At 34.0% G+C, this 6000-nt stretch overlaps 1 long non-coding RNA gene across 1 annotated transcript; it reads left to right on the plus strand.

Annotated features, from left to right (window-relative positions):
• The first annotated feature begins 2627 nt into the window (after positions 1-2627).
• LOC117684892 (uncharacterized) lies at positions 2628-5491 on the plus strand. The gene is made up of 3 exons (XR_010713363.1): positions 2628-4465; positions 4779-4905; positions 5310-5491. It is a non-coding gene; the product is annotated as an uncharacterized lncRNA (long non-coding RNA).
• The last annotated feature ends 509 nt before the right edge of the window (positions 5492-6000 follow it).

The raw sequence follows: 6000 nt of genomic DNA on the forward strand, positions 1-6000 counted from the left end.
TGCAGTACTATTATAATACAGGGAGTATTCATTATTGCCAATATTTTAGTAATTGAAGATAGGTTCAATTCAATTGTACCTATCTTTAATTCAATTGTACCTATCTTTAATTCAATTGTACCTATCTTCAATTCATTGCATTTGTACCTATCTTCAAATCAATTTTACCTATCTTCAAATGAATTAAAGATAGGTATAATTGAATTGTACCTATCTCTAATTCAATTTGAAGATAGGTACAATTGAATTGAAGATAGGTACAATTGAATTGAAGATAGGTACAATTGAATTGAAGATAGGTTCAATTATTTGAAGATAGGTACAAATATTTGAATATATGTTAATTTGGCGTTCCATACTACAAAGGATTTGAAGATAGGTACAATTCAATTATACCTAGGTTCAATTCGTTTTGTGTATTGTTGAAAATAATGAACGCTCCCTTGAAGACATTTCAACATGGAGGGAAACGAGTGTGTGTGTATGTGTGCAATATATTTGCAAAAGGCATCATTTACTAATTAAAATATTATACATGTATATCAATAAGTAAGCCAAAAACATGTATACCCGAATACCCCAAAAGTGACGGAGTTAGGGTAGTGACGTAGTTAGGGTGACTAACGTTATATACCTAAATAAAAAAAATTGGCTTTATTTTTTTCCATAATTTTATCAAAGAATGTATAATTCAGTTGATAATCACTCTATTTATTAAAGCGGTAACAATTATTGTGAGTTTTTGTTTGTTTATCGGCTCAATCTTTCGAAAAGTTGACAAAATCATATTTGTGACGTAACGGAAATGACGTACTATACAGGGAGTATTCATTATTGCCAATATTTTAGTAATTGAAGATAGGTTCAATTCAATTTTACCTATCTTTAATTCAATTGTACCTATCTTCAATTCATTGCATTTGTACCTATGAATTGTAATTGAATTGTGCCTATCTTCAAATGAATTAGAGATAGGTATAATTGAATTGTACCTATCTCTAATTCAATTTGAAGATAGGTACAATTGAATTGAAGATAGGTACAATTGAATTGAAGATAGGTACAATTGAATTAAAGATAGGTACAATTATTTGAAGATAGGTACAAATATTTGAATATATGTTAATTTGGCGTTCCATGCGGGGGCTTACAAAAAAGATGCACATCAACCTGTAGCGCTTTAAATTATTAATGATAATTATTCTAATCATATCTAAATTACAAAATCTGATCTGATCTATTGATTTTTGGTATATTGCTCTATCTTAAATCAAACACCATCCTGACGGTTCTCAGTACCAAAAATGGTTAGACTTTACTTTACCGGTCCCCAGAAATCAAGATCCGCGCGCATATTGCACTATGACGTAAGATTTAGGTCGTTGCTATGCATCTATTTACGGCGGCCATTTTGAGCTCTCGATCAGAAAACTTCCGAGATTCTAGTTGACACAAAATACAACGATATGAATGGAATAAAATCTTACCTTAGATTTGAAAGTCGTCAAGACTGTTGTTCGGATTTTGAGGGAGGTCTACAAGTGCCACTCGGGGTTTTTTGGTTGGTTCTTTCGTGGTAATAGCGGGGGTGATGGTAATGAAGTCGGATTTGATGGATTCAGGGTTGTAGACTTTTGTAATAATTTCTAAAAAAAACCGCTTGAATGGGTCTGTGGAATCGTTGAGGTATAGTTTACGAATACAGTACTGGGAAAAATAACTGTCATACAGGGTTTTCTGTGTACCGTTGGAGGGTAAGGATTTTTTCAATGCTCTCCAGGTCATATATGGCCAGAAATTAGTCCTGACTTTTACCCCTTTCTATTTGTAACCAGTAACATTGGTTACATCGGTAACAATGTTTGATTATGAATGATTTTCAAACTTTGATGTACTTGTGACATGTTACAGTGGTTACTGGTAACATTGGTTACAAAACAGAGTTAGGTTTGGGTTAGGGTTAGGATTAGGGTTAGTTTAGGGTTAGGGGTTAGGGTTAGTTTAGGATTAGGGTTATAGGATTAGGGTTAGTTTAGGGTAGGGTTAGGGTTAGGTAACCATTGTAACCAATGTAACCAATTTAAAAAAGACACCTTGTAAATCATAAAAATGACTGACACCACTGTCACCCCATGTCACAAAGAGAATATAGCTGTTACCATTGTAACCAAATAAAATAAGACCCCCTGCTAAACAGAAAAAGGCTTGTCACCTCTGTTACCTCTTGTCACCAATAGAATATAGCTGTAACCATTGTAACCATTGTAACCAAATAAAATAAGACCCCCTGCAAAACAGAAAAAGGCTATTCACCTCTGTTACCTCTTGTCACCAATAGAATATAGCTGTAACCATTGTAACCACATAAAATAAGACCCCCTGCTAAACAGAAAAAGGCTTGTCACCTCTGTTACCTTTTGTCACCAATAGAATATAGCTGTAACCATTGTTACTGGATGAAATTAAACCATCCAGCAGAAAGAAAATAATCAGTTTTGTATTATATGTTACTTTTGTCACCAGAAAACAGTGCCTTGTTACTGGTTACAAATGAAATGGGGTAAAAGTCAGGACTAATTTCTGGCCATATCTAATGCATCACACAGTGCCGCCATGCTTTCCGCTATGCATATTTACATGTATTATAAGCAAAAAATCTTTTCCCAATTATTTCAAATCCTAACAGTGATAAGTAAATGTAAAGTTGTCGTTATTTCGTTCTATCTTCATAAAAACGTTTGCACCCGCAGAGAGCGTCGCTAACTTCGATCGACATCGATCTCAGCAAGGGGGAAAGTGTTTAACGGTTAAAGAACTGAACTTATGATTGAGATATATTGAAATTGGGATTATAAATCGGTTATAAATGCATAAATAGAGGGGCAATTACTACTTGTTTTAATATAATGTACCTTCTTCGACACCTCCGCCATTATCGAATGTTGGGGATTTTCCAAGATCTAAAAATAGCACAATTAGTTACCTTGGTTGTGCTATGATTGAATTGTTTATTTGTCGTAAAAATATTGGAAACTTGAGACCAAATGTACTCAAATAAGAAAACAATATGCAGTTAAGCTTGATTGCAAGTCATATACGGAATGTCACATTACTATAACATAGAGAAATCGTATAGTATGCCTCTGAAAATGACTGTGTACACATGTCATGTAAAGAGAGACTGACTGCAAAGTTATAGTGCAGTAATTAATTTTAATTAAATTTGGTGTCAAAACAAGTTTGTTGTAATCGCATATTTCTGCCTGTTTCTTGCCCCCTCCCCCTCCAAAGAGTTTATCTCTGTACAAAGGGAAAAAAAGAAAACAGGTGTTAGAACTGCCTTGTGAATCTATAATTCTTATAAAAGCTTGTGAAGGTCAGCCTCTCAAAAAAGTAGAAAAAAACCCAGAAAAATATGAATAAATATACATTTATGAAATACAAATAAAATGGAATAATACTTGTTGGTGTAGATTTCATGAGAATTCATTAATTATAGTACATAACATGCAGTACATTTCATCTTTTGCATGGTTATATTATTTTTACGCGCAGTGATTTCGCGCTGGCTGTTTCGCTGTTACGTCGCACCGTGCACCAACTCTCGCGCAAGTTCATAGTGCGTAGGAATACAAGGTATGCTGATATTTGAGAGCATGTTGGTTTTAAGTGTTTTTGTGTCCTATATAGTTGAATGAATTTACAGTTAATGTACTTCTGTCGTTGGATAAAACAAAGAAAAAAATTGTCTCATATTGGAGTTTGAGTCTGACATCATCATTATTATTTTATGCAGTCTATGATTTTCCTAAAAGCAATGGTGATTTCAACCAATTGATAAAAGAGGCGTCTAGATTTCAATCCTGTCTGTTTCGGTCACTAAGGTTCGACCAATCAACAAATGGGGCATGTTGATATCAGTCCTGTTAGTTTCTATTGATCTATGAATTACATGTAGCTAGTTATTTTCTATAGAGCTATAAATAAACTAAAGTTTCAGTAAGAAACAGAGGGAATCATACTCGATCCATGTAAATATAGACATACCAAACCTGTAAGCCATTATGGCCCTTCAGGCCTTTGATGTTGAAACTAATCATCATTTGCCTTCCTCTGCCGTAGGAGATGGCGACACTCAATTGGTCTGAACCATTTATTCTCTTGAAGATTGCTGTGAAGATTAATTCCCAAATCATCATGCAGATCTTGTGGAGAACCCCTAACCACCCTGCAGATCCTGTGGGGAATCTCAAACCATATACTGCGTGATCCTGTGAAGATTAATCCCTAACCACCATGCAGATCCTGTGGAGAATCCTTAACCACCATGCAGATCCTGTGGGGAATCCCAAACCACTATGCAGATCTTGTGGATATCGAGTCCCAAACCACCATAAAGATCCTTGGGAAAGTTGATTCCTAACCACCATAAAGATCTTATGGATATTTATTTTCTTTACTAAAAGTTAGTTTATCTATTTAGCCAAGTATCATATTTCAAAATTTAGGACAAATCTTATGGTTAATTTGGTGACCTGAGCCAGTCTCCTTAATATAATATGAATTTTCTGATATTAATCATTGACACTGTTTGTGTGGTCTTTTGTTTTTGTTTTGTTATTTTTTTTGGGGGGGGGGGGTGCCTCAATTCTTGATATTTGCAAAAATTTGCAAAAACTCTAGCAGAATATTATGTTAAAACTGAGAAAAAAATAACGTGTATTTTTAAAACTAATATATTTTCAACTATCACCAATTATTTCCAAATATGATCACAGGTCTGAAAGGCATTTTCTCCCAGCAACTCGATTCTCTGTAGTAGGATATCATCACTGAGCAGGTGTCAGCTGGTCAAGCATTGGATCCATGACAACGGGTCACACTTTATACGTATAAACAATGCAGGTATAGGTAGAGTGTCACAAAATCAACTAATTTTTAAGTACTAATAGTTATGTAAGAATGTAAGATGATTCTTTATTAGAATCCTGCCTGAATATCAACTTGGTATCATCAGACTAATCAAAGGGAAATAACTCATCCAACAGTGACTGTATTCAAAGAAAGATAACTCATACATTTTACTGGTGAACAAAAAATCAGAAATGCAGTTTTCATATTTTGAATTTTCAACATTAGATATTCTTATTCATAGAAAAAATTTAATCATCAAGTTATCAACAAATATTACTGGTGTTGCAGTTGCTGTCCTAGGACTTTAATAAAGATAAAATCTTGTAATACAGTAATTGCACTAAATATATAATTAGGTTTCTTCACCATGACTTATAATTTTCTGCATTTTTCAGACCCTGCAGACAATAACAGCTTGAAAGTAACAACTACCTACATAGCAATTTAGCTCAGAATCTACAGACTTTCATTGGGAGGTTTGTACCTTAAAACTAATGTTATTTGATCCTTATAAAGCCTATCAAGTTGTTCATAAAATTCATAACTTTTTGTTTATAAATTTTGAAATTATTTTTAAAACAAAATGCTTTCTTTGGTGGTACATGTGGGTGTGATGGTAGCTACCGTTGCAGATAAAAAACATAAATAACCCAGTGGGTAATGTATTTCTTTTTTCTGCAATGATTTCTACCTTCATAGCCCATATGAATCACCAAAAGAAACCATTTTTGGCTCACCTAAGCTAGAAGCTAAAGTGAGCTATTCTGATCATTTTTTTGTCCGACGTCTGTCTGTCCATCAGTCGATCTGTCCATATACTTTTTATATTTTAGACTCCAGAACCACTAGGTCAATTTTAACCACACTAAGCACAAGGCATTCTTGGGTAAAGGGGATTAAAGTTTGTTTAAATGAAGGGTTACGTCATCTTTCAAGAGGAGATAATTAAGAATTATTAAAAATGTGTTGGTATTTTTTATAAGAAATCGTCTACTCAAAAACCGTTCAGCCAGAAAAAGTGTAACTTGTGCGGAAGCATCCTCAAATAGAGAAGATTTATGTTTCTTCAAAAAATGATCCCGGGGG

The sequence above is a fragment of the Magallana gigas genome, chromosome 4 (assembly GCF_963853765.1).
Source record: "Magallana gigas chromosome 4, xbMagGiga1.1, whole genome shotgun sequence".
Taxonomy (NCBI): Eukaryota; Metazoa; Mollusca; class Bivalvia; order Ostreida; family Ostreidae; genus Magallana; species Magallana gigas.